Genomic DNA, 18,862 nt, shown 5'->3' with positions numbered 1-18,862 from the left:
GTAGGAGCTCTCTTTGCCGTCTGCGATAGGCGGCAAAGAGGGTGTGGGGTGGGGTGGGGTCAGCCGTTGGGGCATCCCCTTTATTGTTGGTCTGCCCCTTCTTTGTCGTCCATTGGCAGACAACAAAGTGGGGGGGTGGGCCTGGGCTCTTTGCCGTGTGCGTGCACCTTCTGTGTCGTCAAGTGGCGGACAACAAAGATTTGGCTGATGGCAAACACTGTCTTTGCCATCATCCATATCTTTGCCATATGTTCTATGGAATATGACGACAAAGAGGCTCTTTGCCATCAGCCAACACACGACAAAGAACTAGCTCATGGAAAATTCCCTGATTCCAGTAGTGTTATACATTAGAGACAACCACATTCACTTTAAATAGGGCACCATATAATTCAGTTTGAGAGGACACCGTATGAACTATGGTTTGGCAAGAAACCTAAGTTGTCGTTTCTTAAAGTTTGGGACTGCGATGCTTATGTCAAAAGGCTTCAACCTGATAAGCTCGAACCCAAAGTGGATTGATGTCTACTACACAACTTGTTCTTGTAGACTCGTGTTGGGCCTCCAAGCGCGGAGTTTTGTAGGACAGTATCAAATTTCTCTCAAGTGGATGACCTAAGGTTTATCAATCCGTGGGAGGTGTAGGATGAGGAAGGTCTCTCTCAAACAACCTTGCAACCAAATAGTAAAAAGTCTCTTGTGTCTACAACACACCAAATACAATGGTAAATTGTATAGGTGCACTAGTTCGGCGAAGAGATGGAGATACGAGTGTAGCAAGGATAACAAATATTGATTTCTGTAATCTTAAAATATAAAACACCAAGGTAGCAAATAACAAAAGTGAGCACAAACGGTATTGCAATGCTTGAAAATGAGGCCTAGGCTCCGTACTTTCGCTAGTGCAATCTCTAAACAATGCTAATATAATTGGATCACATAACAATCCCTCAACATGTGATGAATAATCACTCCAATGTTCCTATGTAGCGAAGAATATAATAAGAAATTGTTTGTAGGGTACGAAACCACCTCAAAGTTATTCTTTTCAATCAATCTTTCCAAGAGTTCGTACTAAGATAACATGTTATCCTTTTTGATCGATCTATCAAGAGTTCATACTAAAATAACACCATAAGAAATTCAGATTCATAATACTCAATCGAACACAAAGAACTTCAAGGAGAACACCAAGATTTCTACCACAGAACATAGTATTAGAAATGTTCAATCAACCCCTATGCCTAGATTACCCCAATGTCACCTCAGGAATCCACGAGTTGATGCCACAAGATATATCAACTGAATCACTTGAATACCCTAATGTCACTACGGGTATCCGCATGCAAGACATACATCATGTACTCTCCAACCTGAATATTCAATTCAACATAACGAGACCTTAAAGTGAAAGATTCAATTCATCACAACAATAGCATGGGACAAACACCATATGATCCAATTATATTAACAAGGCCCGTGATATATCAAGATCATGACATCTCAAGAACACGAGAGAGAGAGAGAGAGAGAGAGAGAGAGAGAGATTAAACACATAGCCAATGGTACAAACCCTCAGCACCAAGGGTGGACTACTCCCTCCTCATCATGGCCACCGCCGAGATGATGAAAATGGCCACCGGAGATGATTTCCCCTCTCCGACAGGGTACTGGAATGTTTCCAAATTGGTTTTTCGTGGCTATAGAGACCTGCGGCGGCGGAACTTCTCATCTAGGGTTATTTTTGGAGGTTTGTATATTTATAGAATTTTTGGGCGTTGGAATCACAACAAGATGGGACACAAGGTGCCCACTAGATACCAGGTCGCGCCAGGGGGATGGCTTGCCCTGGTGTCTAGTGGGCAGCCTGGATGTCTTCTCTGGTTGTTCTTTGTTCCAGTATTTCTCTTTTCTTCCAACAAAATTGTGAAAAAGTTTCGTCCAATTCCGAGAACTTTTATTTTTGCACAAAAAAACACCACGGTAGTTCTGCTAAAAACAGTGTCAGTCCGAGTTAGTTCTAAATAAATCCTATAAAGTGCAGAAAAACCATGTAAAAGTATAGTAAACATAGGCAAACATGGCATGAATACTTCATAAATTATCGATACATTGGAAACGTATCATGGCTAAATGTGTCTTCATAGGATACCCAAAGGAAGCAATTGGGTATACCTCCTATCTCAGATCCGAAGGCAAAGTGTTTGTTGCTAAGAACAGGTCATTTATCGATAAAGAGTTTCTCTTGAAAGAATTGAGTGGGGGATGGTGGAACTTGATGAGTTTATTCAACCTTCACTTCAACCAGAGAGTAATAGGGCGCAGGAAGATATTCCTGTGTCGCCTACACGAGTTGAACAGGAAGCTAATGATGGTGATCATGAAGCTTCAGATCAAGTTAGTACCAAACCTCGTAGGTCGACAAGGACACGTACTGGTCTAGAGTGGAACGAATCCTGTCTTGGAGGTTATGTTGTTGGACAACAATGAACCTATGAGCTATGGAGAAGCGATGGTGGGCCTGGATTCTGACAAATAGCTGGAGGCCATGAAATCCGAGATAGGATCGATGTATGAAAACAAAGTGTGAACTTTGGAAGAACTACTTGATGGTCGTAAGACTATTAAGTACAAATGGATCTTTAAAAGGAAGTCAAACGATAATGGTAAATGCCACCATTTATAAAGCTCGACTTGTCCCAAAGTAGTTTCCGACGATTTCAAGGAGTTGACTACAATGAGACTGTCTCACCCATAGTGATCGTAAGTCTGTTGGAATTATGTTAGTAGTTGTTGCATTTTCAATTATGAAATCTCGCAGATGGATGTCAAAACATCATTTCCTTAATGGTTTCCTTGACGAAAGGTTGTACATGATACAACGATAAGGTTTTGTCGATCCTAAGGATGCTAAAAGGCATGCGAGCTCCAGCGATCCATTTGTGGACTGGTGCAAGAATCTCGGATTTGGAATAAGCACTTTGTTGAGTGATCAACGCTTTTTTGTTTAGACAGAGTTTATGAAGAGACTTGTATTTACAAGAAAGTGAGTGGGAGCACTATAGAATTTCTCATAAGTATATGTTGATGACATATTGTTGATCACAAATGATATAGAATTTCTCCAAAGCTTAAAGGGTTGTTTGAAAGGAGTTTTTCAAAGGAAAACCTGGATAAAGCTAATTAAAATGTTGGGCATAAAGATCTACAGAGATAGATCAGGACGCTTGATAAAACTTTCACTGAAGACATACCTTGACAAGATTTTCACGGAGTTCAAAATGGATCACTGAAAGAAGGAGTTCTTGACTGTATTATAAGGTGTGAGTTTGAGTAAGACTCAAAGCCCGACCACGATAGGATAAAGAGAAAGGGCAAAGGCCGTCCCCTCTGCCTTAGTCATAGACTCTATAGTATGCCATGTTGTGTATCGCACCTGGTGTGTGCCTTGCCACGAGTCTGGCAAGGGGTACAAGAGTAATCTGGGAGTAGATCACGGGACAACGGTCAAAGTTATCCTTAGTAACTAGAGGACTAAGGAAATGTTTCTCGATTATGGAGGTGATGAAAGAGTTCTTCATAAAGGGTTACGTTGATGCAAGCTTTGACACCAATACGGATGACTCTGGGTAGCAAACCGGATTCGTATAGTAGAGCCGTCATTTGGAATAGTTCCAAGTGGAACGTGATAGAAGCATCTACACTATGACATAGTGATTTGCAAAGTATACACGGATCTCAATGTTGCACACCCGTTGACTAAAACCTCTCTCACAAGAAAAACATGATCAAACCCTAGAACTCACTGGGTGTTAATCACATGTTGATGTGACATAGATTATTGACTCTAGTGCAAGTGGGAGATTATTGGAAATTGTGGGGACCCCAACTTACGAGTCAAGATCACCAAATGAACATGCTCAGTCATCCCAGGGATCAATGCTCACGGAACACACACATACTGAATATTAAGAGTCTTACATCCAAAATGCCGAAATAGTACATCAAATGACCATCAAGGTCAAGTTCACATAAGTAGGGCCTATAAGGCCAAATCATGCCAACACATCTACTAGCGGAATCTTGGGTCTAAGCGGGTGCCCATGCCATCAGCCTACACCAACAAGCATTATGACTGGGAAGCGTCCTAGTTCGCAAGTCCGTCTCCGATGAAGAATTCTTCTCCAAACTCCGATCCTTCCATGTCTGGTCAATAACATAACTAGTGGCAAGCCAGTGAGTACTTTGAATGTACTCGCAAACAGCCCATGATATGGATAATGCAGTGGGTTTGATAACAAGTAATATGCAGTATTGGTGGATAGCAACTTGATTGTAAATAAACATGATCATAGATGGATGTGCAACATAAGCTGTGGGCTGAACACTTCGGGTTCACCCAATATGCCAAGTCACCAAACTTGGTCATATCAACTCTTACTCAGATCACTCCTTGAACACACACACACTTGGTTTATGCGGAAACGACTGGACGTAGTTTAAACAGGATTACCCAACTGTCCTTGACCGTGGACACGGCTATTCGAATAGGTTAACACTCTGAAGAGGTTGTACGTTGTACCCACGAGATCCGGGAAACTTCCATGTCATCCACGACTCGCGGTATATAACATACCCGAGGTAAGTACCCGACCAATGCCTTTCCCCTGACGATACTAGACAAAGAGTTCCACTCGATTGGTACCCAGCCCACATGATGTATGTATTACGAGCACCAACTCTGGATAGTATCATCCATGCGGGGACCAACGGTGTGCCTGCAACACGTAAAAACGGCATAGTCGACCTACCTGGTATGACGCCATCACGAGAGTGACCACATATCACTCCCGCCACTAGTAATGTGGCTCTTTGCTAGAAGCGACCAAAGTAATCAACAAAGCCCCGTCCCATAAAGGGGTATCGTGGTCGTACATGTAAGGTTGCACTACTTGGGAAAACCCTAGCAGTAGCGCGGGTATTTGGTGTATCAATAGCGCGGGTATTTGGTGTATCAGTAGCATGGGTAACCGCGCTACTGATACAGCGCTACAGCGAAAGCTTATTATTAGCGCGTCTTGGCACGCGGTGCTGCTATCCCTACATAGCAGTAGCGCTTCTTGTACCCGCGCTACTGCTAAGTGTATCAGTAGCGTGTTTTGACACGCACAACTGTTCCTTTAGTAGAAGCGTTTTTCTGTCAGCGCTAAAGAGCGATGCTACTATATTTTCTCATATATTGTTTCTACATATTTGTGATGTTTCTGTACATGTTTCATACAGTATTCTAATCATATCATAAACATGCAATATGCTCATCATGTCATACATATAATAGTCTCATCATATCATCCAACACAAATCATGTCATCACGTCATAATCACGATATACCTATACAAGTTACATGACATGACTCATCATAGATAATGTAGTACTTCTTGAGCCATCGGTTCGTATCCCTCTCTTGCACTAGCGTGAACCTAAATTAACTATTCGCTGTCGCTCGAAAAGCGGAAATTGGTACACCTGGGCCTGACACTCCAGCCACTCGTCGTATACTCCTGGCGTAGCACTCTTCGCCATCGATGATCTATGCACCTGCATCATCACATGATGAGTTGATGATATGCAACATATATAGTTGAGAAACACAAAGAGACAAACTTGGAAAAAATAGAAGCAACATATCATAAGCATACAAAGTTCATCGTACCCATAATGCCCTAACTAGAGTGATCTTCGCTTGTTGAGGAGGACGGTTTAATTACATCACAAATAAAGTTTCGTCGTGCATAACTCAAAGTTTCGTCATAGAGGAAGTATGGACTAAACGGACACATTGTCATATATCGTCAATCACTCCAACATGTCGTGCCACCCATCCAAGTCAGGGAGATAGTCACCGAGCGCAGTGAAAGGCTTCAGGTCGAGACGTTGAGTGGCTATGCGTGTTCGGACGTCTTCTCGCGACATTTTCCCTTCTTCGTAGAACATCCCTGTTTTTTCGAGGACCTCCTTCATGATGATTTGGGCAAGTTCACGCTGGATGTGATAGAACTCAGCTCGGAGTCGATGATCCAGGATATCTCCTAGGTTCTTTGCCCATTGTAGAATATGGGCATCACCGGATCTAGGTGACATGCGAAGGTTCTGCTCATCCTGTCTGAACTCCTGCATGTGGTGGAGGACATAGAATCCATCACTGATAGTACCACTCGGTTGCTGGATGTGCGCGGTTCCTTGTCTCCGTGTGCGAGATCTCTCCACACTGTACGCCGTAAGTAATGATAGCACTGTCAAGAACATACTTGATGTGGGTGTAATCCTTTTTCTTCATGTTCTTCGACGAGTCCAAGTAAAGAGCGTGGGAGACCCGGGGGTAAAGGATGGTGAGGACGGCGCGCCCGTTGCTGCACAAAATAAGTAAACCTCAAATTAGCCTCCACACGTGCAAATGAAATGATTGAAATCGAAGGAAGGATATCCGCGCGGATGACTTACATGGGATGATAAGGCACAAGAATCGTCTCCCTTTCCTTATTGCCGACCATGAAATCAGCGATGTAGTTACTCGCGTATTCACGGTGCTCTTTGTAGACTGCCAAGAAGCTTTTTTGCATGAAGTATGGGTAAGCGACACATATATAAGGTATCTGCTCAATCCTGATGATGTAGTTCATGTGCAAGGAAAAACGGAGGACAAACGTAAAATCCAACTTTTTCACGTGAAACATGTCAAATATGTAATCGAATCGAAGGAAGAAGTTTTCTGCAGGGAATGTGTCGACGTACAACCTTGGCTGCGGCATGTTAACCACGTAGAGCGGGTATCCCGGATTTTGCAAGGCGATCAGGCTTTTCTCTCTTCGCAGCACATCATCATGAAGTCTCCTGAGATTGTCGTATAAGGCCTCTAATGCTGCCTTAGGTAGGATTGGTTCACCGGGGATATGGTATTCTGCCGCACCCATGATAGGTAAACGGTCTTGAACCCGAGGCTGCGGAAGCGGCTGGATCATAGAAGCAGCTTTGTTTCCTTTCCTCGCTCTCTTCCTATGCTTCTTTGCTACTGGAAGGTCGTCTATAATACGTTCAGCCTCCGGAGGCGGCAATTCAGGCACCGACTCATGACACTCAAACCCTGAGTACTCATACTGTTGAGCCATCAATCCTCCGTCATCATAGGCACCAGTATTGAGATACTGTAGAGTGTCATCATCATCCTCATCGATGGCATCGATATCATGCATTGCTTTTTTGTTGGAGTGGACGTCATCAGCGACTAATGGAGCATCTTCCTCACCCCGTCCGCTATCACCCGACATGACAAACGACGCTAATTGGGTAGGTGGGGTGTTGATGTTCATACCTTGCTGAGGCTGCGTGGTCGTGGGTGTGCTCCCGGCCGCCTCCAGACCACAATGAAGCACCGTTGAGCACGTCTGAGACGGAGGACGGGCTGCTATGAGCAGGTGCGGGAGCCGGTGCAGGAGCTGGTGCAGGAGCAGGTGCGGGAGCGAGTGTAGGAGCAGGTGCTGGTGCAAGGCTAGTCGAGCTGCTCCCGAAGAAGTTGGAAAGGGGAAAGTCCACTGCATCTTTATTTGGATTTTGCCTACCCCACTTGACGATATCCGGAACCAAGACACCATACGAAGCTGCAATCTCCTATTTTGCGGCAGCTACCGCAACTGCGACCGCAATCGCAACCTTCTTGTCGATGTTTTCTTCATTTAACCTCATTCTTTCCTTTCTCTCCTCCGTGGTCTCATGGTAGTACTTATTCCACGTGGCGCCATTCCCGACGTCATGCACGTGTCCATATGAAGGCCGAGTGTCCACCGGGAGTCCTTTCAATATGTTCAAGGCCCTGTTGAATGGGTTGTCACACTTGGGCCTCGCCAACGCCTTCGACGGAGAGTCACTTTCGGCCGTGATCCTGTGCTGCTCTCTCTGCAAAAGGAACAAGGATCGTTCACAAATATGACTAAACGTGCAGTTGAATTGATCAGAAGCTAAAAATTACCAACAGTCTCATGAACTCCCTCATGACCGCGTCCGTCTCAAAAACCTTCTTCACTGGGTCCCAATGGTACCGGTGCCTCAGGATGTCACACTCCCGCGGGACGATGAACTCCGCTAAGGGGTCTGTGATGCCCAGACTTTCACGTTCCGTGTCCTCCTTGGCCCATATGGACCTCTTCCCCGCGTAACCACGACTTCCGAGGTGGTGGCACCCCATGTTCCTCTCTTGAAGCCCCTTCATGTACTCCGACTTTTCTTTGGCAGCTTCGGCAACACAAGCCGCCTTGAATATTTCAAACTGCGCTTCCGTAATTGTCAGATTATCCTTTACAATCTCGAAGTAGGGTTCCTTTTGGTCGATGATTCTTGCTTTCACCCTTACTTCCAGGCGGACAACGCGCCGCTAAACTTGCCCATGGCGCGCCTGTTTATCTTCTTCATTGTCAGGTCTTTATCTGGATTTTTATAATTGATTTCATCCCGGCCCGGGAACAAGAACACCTGGTGCAGCTTCGTTATGAGAGATTGCCTCATATCTGGTATCTTCCATAGTCCCGCATCGTTGATGGTGGCGGCTGGCCATAGGATGCAGCCTATTTGATTGCCGAAGTACGCGCGTGCTTCCGCAAGCTCTTTTGGCTCCAGATTGTCGTCGTCCACCTCCGTGACCACCAGTCTAGTAGTGATGAGCTTGTTTGGGTGTCGTTGCCTCTTTGGTTTCGGCGCCGGTGTCAGTCTCGGCGCCGATGTCAGTCTCAGTGCTGGTCTCGACGCCGGTGTCAGTCTGGGATGTGACACATGGGCTCTGCAACAACCGTTGCTCATCGAGAAGGTTCAAATAGGCGTTTGCCGCCTCGTAGACGCTGCAATCACCAGAACCCTGTCCTTCATCGTTGCTATCCATGTTTCCTACGATTAAATCTAGTCAATTAATTCTAGACCTAATAAAATGAATAATGACATAAAAAAGGCCAATGTTTTGCAGGAATGTTGATTCATTCTCGTTGCAGCAAATCCCGGACACTCGATATTTCCTAGTTTGTAGCACAAGTCATGGCTAAATTCACGGAAAATTTCGGCATGACCATTGCTACAAACTAGACAAATAGAGCGCCTGAAATTTGCCGGAACGGAAATGAATGAACATTCCGGCAAAGCATAAGCCACTCGGAATCATTCCCTGCAAACAACAAAAGGCCACTTGGGCACAATGGAACCACTTCAATGAAAAGATATAACATGACCACTTCGAAGAAAAGAAAATAAGCTAACTAGAAGAATTCCGAATTTTCTGTTTTCTTCTTGTTCTTCTTTGTCTTCTTCTTCTTCTTCTTCATCTTCTTCTTCTTCTTCTTCCCTTCTCTTTTTTCTTCTTCTTTTTCTTCTTCTGCTTCTTCTTCTACCTTCTTTTCCTTTTTCATCTTATTTCTTCTCCTCCTCCTCCTCTTCTTCTTATCCTCCTCCTCCTCTCCTCTTCTCCTCTTATTCTACTCTTCTCTTTTTTTCTTCTTCTTCTTTTTCTTCTTCTTCTTCTTCTTCTTCTTCTTCTTCTTCTTCTTCTTCCTTCTCCTCCTCCTCTTCTTCTTCTTTCTCTTCTTCTTCTTCACCTTCTTCTTCCTCCTTCTACTTATTCTTCTTTTGTTCTTCCTTTTTTTCATCTTTTTCTACTTCTTATAATTATGACTAATTAACTAAAATATATCACTAATCTAATCTAATCTAATCTAGCATTAAACCTAACAGCAAAAAAGAAGAAAAAACAGAAAAAAGCTCACTTGAGGGCGCCGGGGTGCCGGGCGCCACGGTGCGAAGGAGGGCGTCAGGGTGCTGAGGAGGGGGTCGCCGGCGCTGGGCAGGGGGGGTGCACGGGGAGGGGGGTTGCCGACGTGGGGGAGGTGCGACAGCCGGTGGGGCTAAGGCGGCAGCCGGGAGGGAGCAGGTGGGAGGGGGTGGCGCACGAGGAGGGGGGTCGTTGGCGGCGAAGTGGGCAAGGGAATTTGGGGAAGAAGTTGTGGCCGGGGGTGGCAGGGAGAGAAACCGCGCGGGGGTTAAGTCAAAAGTAGCAGTAGCGCGGGTAAATAGACAACGCTATAGCTAAGTTATCTATATCGCTTTCTGCAAAGCTTGCTACTGCTATTTTATTTTGTTTTCATTGCATTTTCTTTTCATTAGCAGTAGCGATTTTTCCGGAAAATGCGTTGCTACAATAAACTTAGTGGTAGCGCGGTTCAGGCGCACGCGCTACTGGTATTCGTAACCTACCGGCTTAGTAGTGGTAATTTTAGTAGTAGCGCTTTTCCTAGGACATGCGCTGCTACTACACACTTATCTGTAGCGCGGTTCGGGTGCACGCGCTACTGGTAATTAGGAGTAGCGGTTTATTTTAACAAGCGCTACTGGTAAGATTCTATGTATAAGCTTTACCCTAGTAGTGTTGGGACATTTGACACATCATAAATCTAATCCTATTTCTGAAACCACTCACACAAAATATACCTGGTGCACCACTTCTTCACAAGTGGCCACCTAACTCATCATCACCCTCGTGCATTAGTGGCACGCGACGGGGTTTTCATAAAACCTTTGATATTTACCACCATCATGCTCATGCTTCTACTATGCTTAGCTCTACTTGTCAACATAACATTAGCATGGCCCTCATAGGTGGTAGGATCATGCTCAAATGCAAATGCTCCGGAGGAGCCATCGGTAACATCATATCGATGATTTACCGAATACTCATGATCATATGCAACGGGAATAACTGCTCTACTAGCATGCAATATAATATTTTCTAAATCATGGTCAAAGGGCTGCTTGCCTTGATAAGCTAAGTATCCGGGGACTTCCGGGTCTTCGATTCCAACTCCTTCGTCAAACGTGGTATCTATCGTCGTAGTAAATAATAAAATAATAAGTAGCTCACTCAAAAACAGAACACAAACTCACTTCAAAAATGTTATCCTATTCTGATAATTCTATATTGTAGTTTCAAAAATATTTGTTTATGGTTTTGGTAGAAAGATTATTTTTAAAATCAATTTAACAGAAACTAAGGTATTCAAAATGAGCCTTTTAATTATAGCTAAGCAGAAAGGTTGTCATAAAAATTTGCATAACAACTCTATTAAATTCTACTCAATTTTAGAAGAATTCTGGTGAAAAATAATTAAATTTAGTTGAATAAGAAATTCTACGAAAATCTTTTAAAATAGAATTAAAACAAATATGAAAAATGGCTCAGCCCTGGCCTTGCTCGACCTGTGGCTCGGTCGGCCCAGCTGGCCAGCCAGCCAGCCAGCCCACGTGCGCGCGCCGTGAGGTTCAAACCTGACGCGCGGGCCCCTGCGGTCAGCGACTGAGAGAGGAAAGATGGAGAGAGGAGCCACCGACGGGTGGGGCACACCTTTCGGGGCCGTCTTCCACCTTTGGACAAAGGGGAGGGGCGGCATGCCGGGGGCGACACCGACGCCCTCAAGCCCCAATAACGGTAGAAATGGAACCACCACATCGCCGCCTACCTGATGGTAGTCGAAGGGTCGACGGGGAAGCTCTGGTTCACCAGCAACGAGGTGGCAGCGGCGGAGCCGATTCGGGAGGTGGATGAAGTGGGTGCTACAGACAGGGATTAGCTCGGTGAAGAGCTGGGGAAGCTCCCTGAGCTCACTACGGTCACAGAGGAGGTTAGAGGAGCACGAGAGCTGGCATGTAGCCCGAGATCAATGGAGCTTCGAAGCGGCGGTGCCTCGGTCGATCTCGAGCACCGGAGGTTGCTGTGCTCGAATGGGGTGGCTAGGGGCTCGATTTAGGCTCTGTGGGAGTGGAGCGAGGGTGCAGGTGCGAGGGGGAGGCCTATTTATAGGCCTTCGATGGTGCACCGAGCGGTAAGCGTCGGTGGTTTCACCGTGGCTCGCACGAGAGGCAGGGAGAGCTCGGGGTCGAAACCACGGTATTGCAGACGTGGTTTAGGACCCTTGTGACTCACTGAGAGGGAGAGAGAGTGAGGAGTGCGCGTGAATGCGTGGCCGCGTTCTTCTGGCTGAATCTGGCGCGCATGGGCACGCGCCGCCCCGGAGAACGGAGCGGGGGAGGAGGGGCCCTAAGGCCGCCCTAATGTAGGAAGGTTGTCGGGGACGTGGAGAGGCATCGAGGGGCGGCTTGAACCTGCCGGGGCTGGCCACCTTTGACTCGAGTGCGCCCTCTAGCGCGCCCAGAGCGTAGTTTTGGCATGCCATGGCATGCTGGCGCACTCTGGGTGCCTTGGCTGTGTCTGGTGTGTCCTGGGGTGGGGTTAGATGATCCCTAGCTGTTTGAGAGCCGAGAGGTTCACTGTGGGCCAAAGGGAGTGACTAAAGAGACGATGCGAGACTTGAGCTAGGAACTAAAATGAATATTTTGGCTCTTCTGCTTGGAACCAGAGAGGGGCCACTCATCTGCAGTTGAGGAGTGGTGCTGGTTGCTTGGTCTATGAGTTTGAAGGAAAGTGCATGGATGTAGACTGAGGTAAGTGTTGTTTTACTAAGCTGGCAGAAGGTGTTCGACGGGTGTTTGGGGTAGCTATACTTCACCATTGGTGATGAAAGCTAACATGATTAAGCTTGATGCAAAAATAGGATGCTCCACCAAATTTGAGTTTCATTGGACAAGTTTAGCAGTGCAAACTTGAAATCATCCCCAAATGGGCAGATTTGTCCGTTCCAAAGGGAATGTGGGTAAATTAACCCCTACAAATCCCATTTTTGGGAGAGGCTCCTTATTTGGGGTGTTGAGCACTCATGCAAAGTTTCAAGCCATTTGAACAAACTTTGCCATGTATAGTTGCTACAACTTGATTCTGGACACACACGGTTTTAGGACTATTTGGTGAACAAAACCACCTTGAAATGAGGTGAAACTTGGCATGACCACCAGATATAGCTTGGGAAGAATTATGGAATTTTATGGGAATTTGTTGGAAATATTTCAAAAGATCAAAACAGACAGAATAGGGTTTTAGGGATTTGCTCAAATAATTTGAACATAAATAGGGGTTGAAGATCTTATGTATGGAAAATATATGTCCCGTGAGTATCTCCAAATTTTATCAGATTTTTCTAAGGCACAAAAGTAATTTTTCATATAGAAATATCATTTCTGGCCTCAGAAATGGACATGCAAATAAAATAGGAAAATATTTTGTAAAATAATTATTTTATGATATTGGGGAGTTAAAATAGTTCTAAAACCACATTACCATCTTTGGGTAAAGGCACTCCCTTGACATCAGGGACTTGTAGTCCTAACCCAAAGCAATGTTCTGAAATAGTCAAAAATGAGAAAAAGAATCTTTTGAAAATAACCCGTCATAAAAATATGGTTTTTGGATCCACTCAGTAAATCGTCCACACAAACAATGAAAATCATGGCACTCATAGCATTTGTTTAAAAAGTTTTAATAAATCAGATTTTGAAAACTACAGTTAAAGTGAAGTAAAAACAGGGTGTGACAGACCTATCCCCCTTACAAGAATCTCGTCCCCTAGATTCCTAAGCTAGGTGCTAAAAACATGCGGAAATTATGATCGGAGATAGTCTTCACGCTCCCATGTTGCTTCGGCTCCGGTCTGGTTGCTCCACTGAACCTTGAAGTACTTGATGGTGCGGCTTCTGGTGCAAGGCTCTACTTCGTCCAGGATGCGGATCGGCCTCTCACGATAAGTGAGATCTAGCTGGAGGTTGATGGCTTGATGATCAATGTCCTTATAAAGATCTGGACAGTTTGGCGCTTGCAGACACTGTCGAAGTTGCGACACATGGAATACGTTGTGCACACCCGAAAGTTCCGGAGGTAGCTCCAACTGATGCAACTTCTCCACGCCTTGCCATGATCTTAAAAGGTCCAATGAACCTTGGCGCAAGGTTCCCCTTGACGTGGAAACGCTTGGTTCCGTTGAGAGATGTGACACGGAGGTACACTTGGTCTCCGGGATTGAACTCCACTTCTCTACGGTGAGAATCGGCATAGTTCTTCCGTCACGACTTGGCTGCTTTCAAGTTTTCCCAGACAAGTTGCACTTTGTCTTCGGCTTTACGAAGAACTTATGGCCTGAAAATTAATCCTTCACCAGTTTCGGACCAGTTGAGCGGGGTGCGGCACTTTCGTCCGTATAGCACTTCAAATGGGGCCATCTAGAGACTGGACTGGTAGTTGTTGTTGTATGAGAACTCAGCGAACAGAAGACAGTGTTCCCATTTGGTCCCATGTGCTAAGACACAAGCACGGAGCATATCTTCAAGTATCTGATTCACTCGCTCCATCTGTCCGCCCATGTGTCGGTGGAAGGCGGTGCTGAAAGAGAGCTTGGTTCCGAGAGCCTCTTGGAACTTCTTCCAGAATCTTGAGGTGAATTGCGTGCCTCAGTCGGATACAATTTCCTTGGGAACTCCATGGAAGCTCCCAATACAATCAATGTAGAGGCTGGCCAGCTTGTTGCCACCATAAGTGGTGCTGACCGAAATGAAGTGAGATACCTTGGTCAGATGGTTGGCGATGACCCATATGGAGTCATGGCCACTACTGAACCTGCGTAGACCAGTGACGAAGTCCATCCCGACTCGGTCCCACTTACACTCGGGCACTTGGAGAGGTTGTAGCAATCCAGTAGGTCGTTGGTGCTCAGCCTTGACTCGCTGGCACATGTCACACTTAGCGATATAGGAAGCTATTTCCCTCTTCATGCCATGCCACCAGAATCTTTCCCGAAGGTCTTGATACATCTTGGTGCCACCGGGGTGAATAGAGTAGGGTGTGTCATGAGCTTCTTGCAGGATCAAATCCTTGAGTTCAGCCTTGTCGGGTACGCATAAACGTTTCCCAAACCACACTACTCCTTGTTCATCCACTGAGAATTCTGGGGCCTTGCCTTCCTGCATCTTCTTCTCGATGCCTTCAATGCTCCTGTGCCCCTTCTGGGCCTCTTTGATGTTGTCTGCTAGAGTGGGTTTGACTTCAAGGTTAGCAAACAATCCCGGTTCAACTAGATACAGCCCGAAGCTTTCCGCTCTTCATATAAGGCGGGTAGCCTTTCCTTGAGCATAACATTCAAGGTGCTGGCCTTCCGGCTTAAGGCATCGGCCAGCACATTGGCCTTACCGGGGTGGTATTGAATGTTGAGGTCATAGTCTTTGGTTAGCTCCAACCACCTTCGCTGCCTTATATTCAATTCACTTTGAGTAAAGATATACTTCAGACTCTTGTGGTCGGTGTATATTTCACATCACTTCCCCAGATGGTAATGTCGCCATGTTTTCATGGCATGCACTACGGCGGACAACTCGAGATCATGCATGGCGTAGTTCTCCTCATGTGGGCGCAATTGACATGACAGGTAAGCCACAACCCTGCCATCTTGCATTAGGACTCCACCGATCCCGGTTCATGAGGCATCACAGTATATCACAAACTCCATGCTGATATACGGAGTAGGCAATACCGGGGCGGTAGTCAATCTCTTCTTCAATTCCAGGAAGCTTTCTTAACACTCCAGCGACCATTCGAACTTCTTGCCCTTCCTCAAGAGCTGAGTCATTGGTCGAGCGATGCGGGAGAATCCTTCCACGAACTTGCGGTAGTATCCCGCGAGTCCGAGGAAGCTTCTGACCTACTTGGAAGGATCAACCGCCAATCCGTGGTAACCTTGGAAGGATCAACCGCCAATCCGTGGTAATCTTGGAAGGATCAACCGCCAATCCGTTTGCCGTCATGGTATGACCCAAGAATCCAAATTCATGCAACCAGAATTTGCATTTGCTAAACTTGGCATAAAGCTGGTGCTCGCGAAGCTTTTCCAACACTAGCCTCAAGTGTTTCTCATGTTCTTCTTTGGACTTGGAGAAGATTAATATGTCATCGATGAAGATGATGGCAAACTTATCCAGGTATTCCATGAAGACTTTGTTCATGAGGTACATGAAATAGGCTGGGGTATTGGTCAACCCAAATGACATGACTGTTGCTACTTCTCAAACAACAGCGCCAGAAATTGACACGCTGACGGAGACTTGCTTGCGTTGGTTTTTCCCTTGAAGAGGAAAGGGTGATGCAGCACAGGAGCAGTAAGTATTTCCCTCAGTTTGAGAACCAAGGTATCAATCCAGTAGGAGAATCTCGTCAAGTCCCGAGTACCTGCGCAAACACAAAAGAGCCTGCACCCAAAGCTATAAAGGGGTTGTCAATCCCTTCAAGATTGATTGCAAAGTGAGATCTGAAGGTGGAAAGTGCAACGAAGTAAAAGTGTAAGGCTGGAAATATGGTGTGAAGTAGACCCGGGGGCCATAGTGTTCACTAGAGGCTTCTCTCAAAATAGCAAATATTACGATGGGTGAACAAATTACTGTCGAGCAATTGATAGAATCGCACAAAGTCATGACGATATCTAAGGCAATGATCATACATATAGGCATCACGTCCGAGACAAGTAGACCGATACTTTCTGCATCTACTACTATTACTCCACACATCGACCGCTATCCAACATGCATCTAGTGTATTGAGTTCATGACGAACAGAGTAACGCCTTAAGCAGGATGACATGATGTAGAGGGAGAAACTCAAACCAATGATGAAAACCCCATCTTTTTACCCTTGATGGCAACAACACGATGCGTGCCTCGCTACCCCTTCTGTCACTGGGTGAGGTCACCGCACGGTATGAACCCAAAAACAAGCACTTCTCCCATTGCAAGAATCATAGATCAAGTTGGCAAAACAAAAACCACAACTCAGAGAGAATTACAAGGATATGAAATCATGCATATAAGAGATCAGAAGAAACTCAAATAAGATTCATAGATAATCTGATCATAAATCCACAATTCATCGGATCTCGACAAACACACCGCAAAAGAAGATTACATCAGATAGATTTCCATGAAGATCATGGAGAACTTTGTATTGAAGATCCAAGAGAGAGAAGAAGCAATCTAGTTGCTAGCTATGGACCCGTAGGTCTATGGTGAACTACTCACGCATCATCGGAGAGGTCATGGTGTTGATGAAGAAGCCCTCCGTATCTGAATCCCCTCTCCGGCAGGGCACCAGAACGTGCCCCAGATGGGATCTTGCGGAGACAGAAGCTTGCGGCAGCGGAAAAGTACTTTCGATGATATCATGATTTTTTCTGGGATTTTAGGGAATATATAGGCGAAAGACCTAGGGCAGAGGAGGTCCAGGGAGCCCTCAAGCCTGGGAGGCGCGCCCCCCTGGCCATGGCTAGGGGGCTTGTGGGGTCCCTGGTAGCCCTTGCCTTGGTTCTCAAGTCTCCCGATCGTCTTCTGTTTCGGAAAAAATCTTTTCGGAAGTTTTATTCCGTTTGGACTCCGTTCAAAATCCTTCTCTGAAAAGGGTCAAAAACACAGAAAAAACAGGAACTGGCACTTGGCACTGAGTTAATAAGTTAGTCCCAAAGAAGATATAAAAGGCATACAAAACATCCAAAGTTTGACAAGATAATAGCATGAAACCATAAAAAATTATAGATACGTTGGAGACGTACCAACTGTGCACTCGTACAGACCGTACCGGGTTACGAATGTCGTCTTTGGTATGTGATACGTCTCCGTCATATCTATTTTTCCGAACTCTTTTGCCCTTGTTTTAGACTCTAATTTGCATGATTTGAATGGAACTAACCCGGACTGACGCTGTTTTCAACAGAATTACCATGGTGTTGTTTTTGTGGACAAATAAAAGTTCTCGGAACGTCCTGAAAATTTACGGAGATTTTTTCTGGAATAAAAGAAAAATACCTGCGCAAAGATCCACCGGAGGGTGTGTGCCAGTGGGCCACAAGCCCACACGGCGTGGCCACCCCCCTAGGCCGCGCCATGCAGGCTTGTGGGGCCCACGTGGCACCACAACCCCCAAGCTCAGTCCTATATCTTTCGTTTTGCCTGGAAAAAAAATCAGAGAGAAGGTTTCATCGCGTTTTGCGATACGGAGGCGCCGCCACATCCTGTTCTTCATCTGGAGGGCAGATCTGTAGTCCGTTTCGGGCTCCGGAGAGGGGAAATCATCGCCATCGTCATCATCAACCTTTCTCTATCGACAATTCCATGATGCTCTTCATCGTTCGTGAGTAATCTCATCGTAGGCTTGCTGGACGGTGATGAGTTGGATGAGATCTATCATGTAATCGAGTTAGTTCTTGACGGGGATTGATCCCTAGTATCCACTATGTTCTAGATTGATGTTGCTACTACTTGCCTATGCTAAATGCTTGTCACTAGGGCCCGAGTGCCATGATTTCAGATCTGAACCTATTATGTTGTCGCTAATATATGTGTGTTTTAGATCCTATCTTGCAAGTTGTAGTCACCTACTATGTGTTATGACCCGGCAACCCCGGAGTGACAATAGCCGGAACCACTCCCGGAGATGATCATAGTATGAGGAATTCATGTATTCACCGCGTGTTAATGCGTTGGTCCGGTTCTTTATTAAAAGGAGAACCTTAATATCCCGTAGTTTCCGTTAGGACCCCGCTGCCACGGGAGGGATGGACAATAGATGTCATGCAAGTTCTTTTCCCTAAGCACGTATGACTACATACGGAATACATGCCTACATTAGATTGACGAACGGGAGCTTGCCACATATCTCTCCGTGTTATAGCTGTTACATGATGAATCACATCCGTCACACTCATCCATCACCGATCCACTGCCTACGAGTCCTTTACTACTGGTCCTCGCTACGTTACTTTGCCTGGGCCTGTCCCTTGCTACAAGAGGGATTGGGCCACTTTGCTGCTGTCACTACTGCTGTTACTTTGCTGCTGCTGCTACTGCTATTACTTGTTA

Source organism: Hordeum vulgare, chromosome 1H (assembly GCF_904849725.1).
Source record: "Hordeum vulgare subsp. vulgare chromosome 1H, MorexV3_pseudomolecules_assembly, whole genome shotgun sequence".
Classification (NCBI taxonomy): domain Eukaryota; kingdom Viridiplantae; phylum Streptophyta; class Magnoliopsida; order Poales; family Poaceae; genus Hordeum; species Hordeum vulgare.
This window is presented reverse-complemented; position numbering follows the sequence as displayed.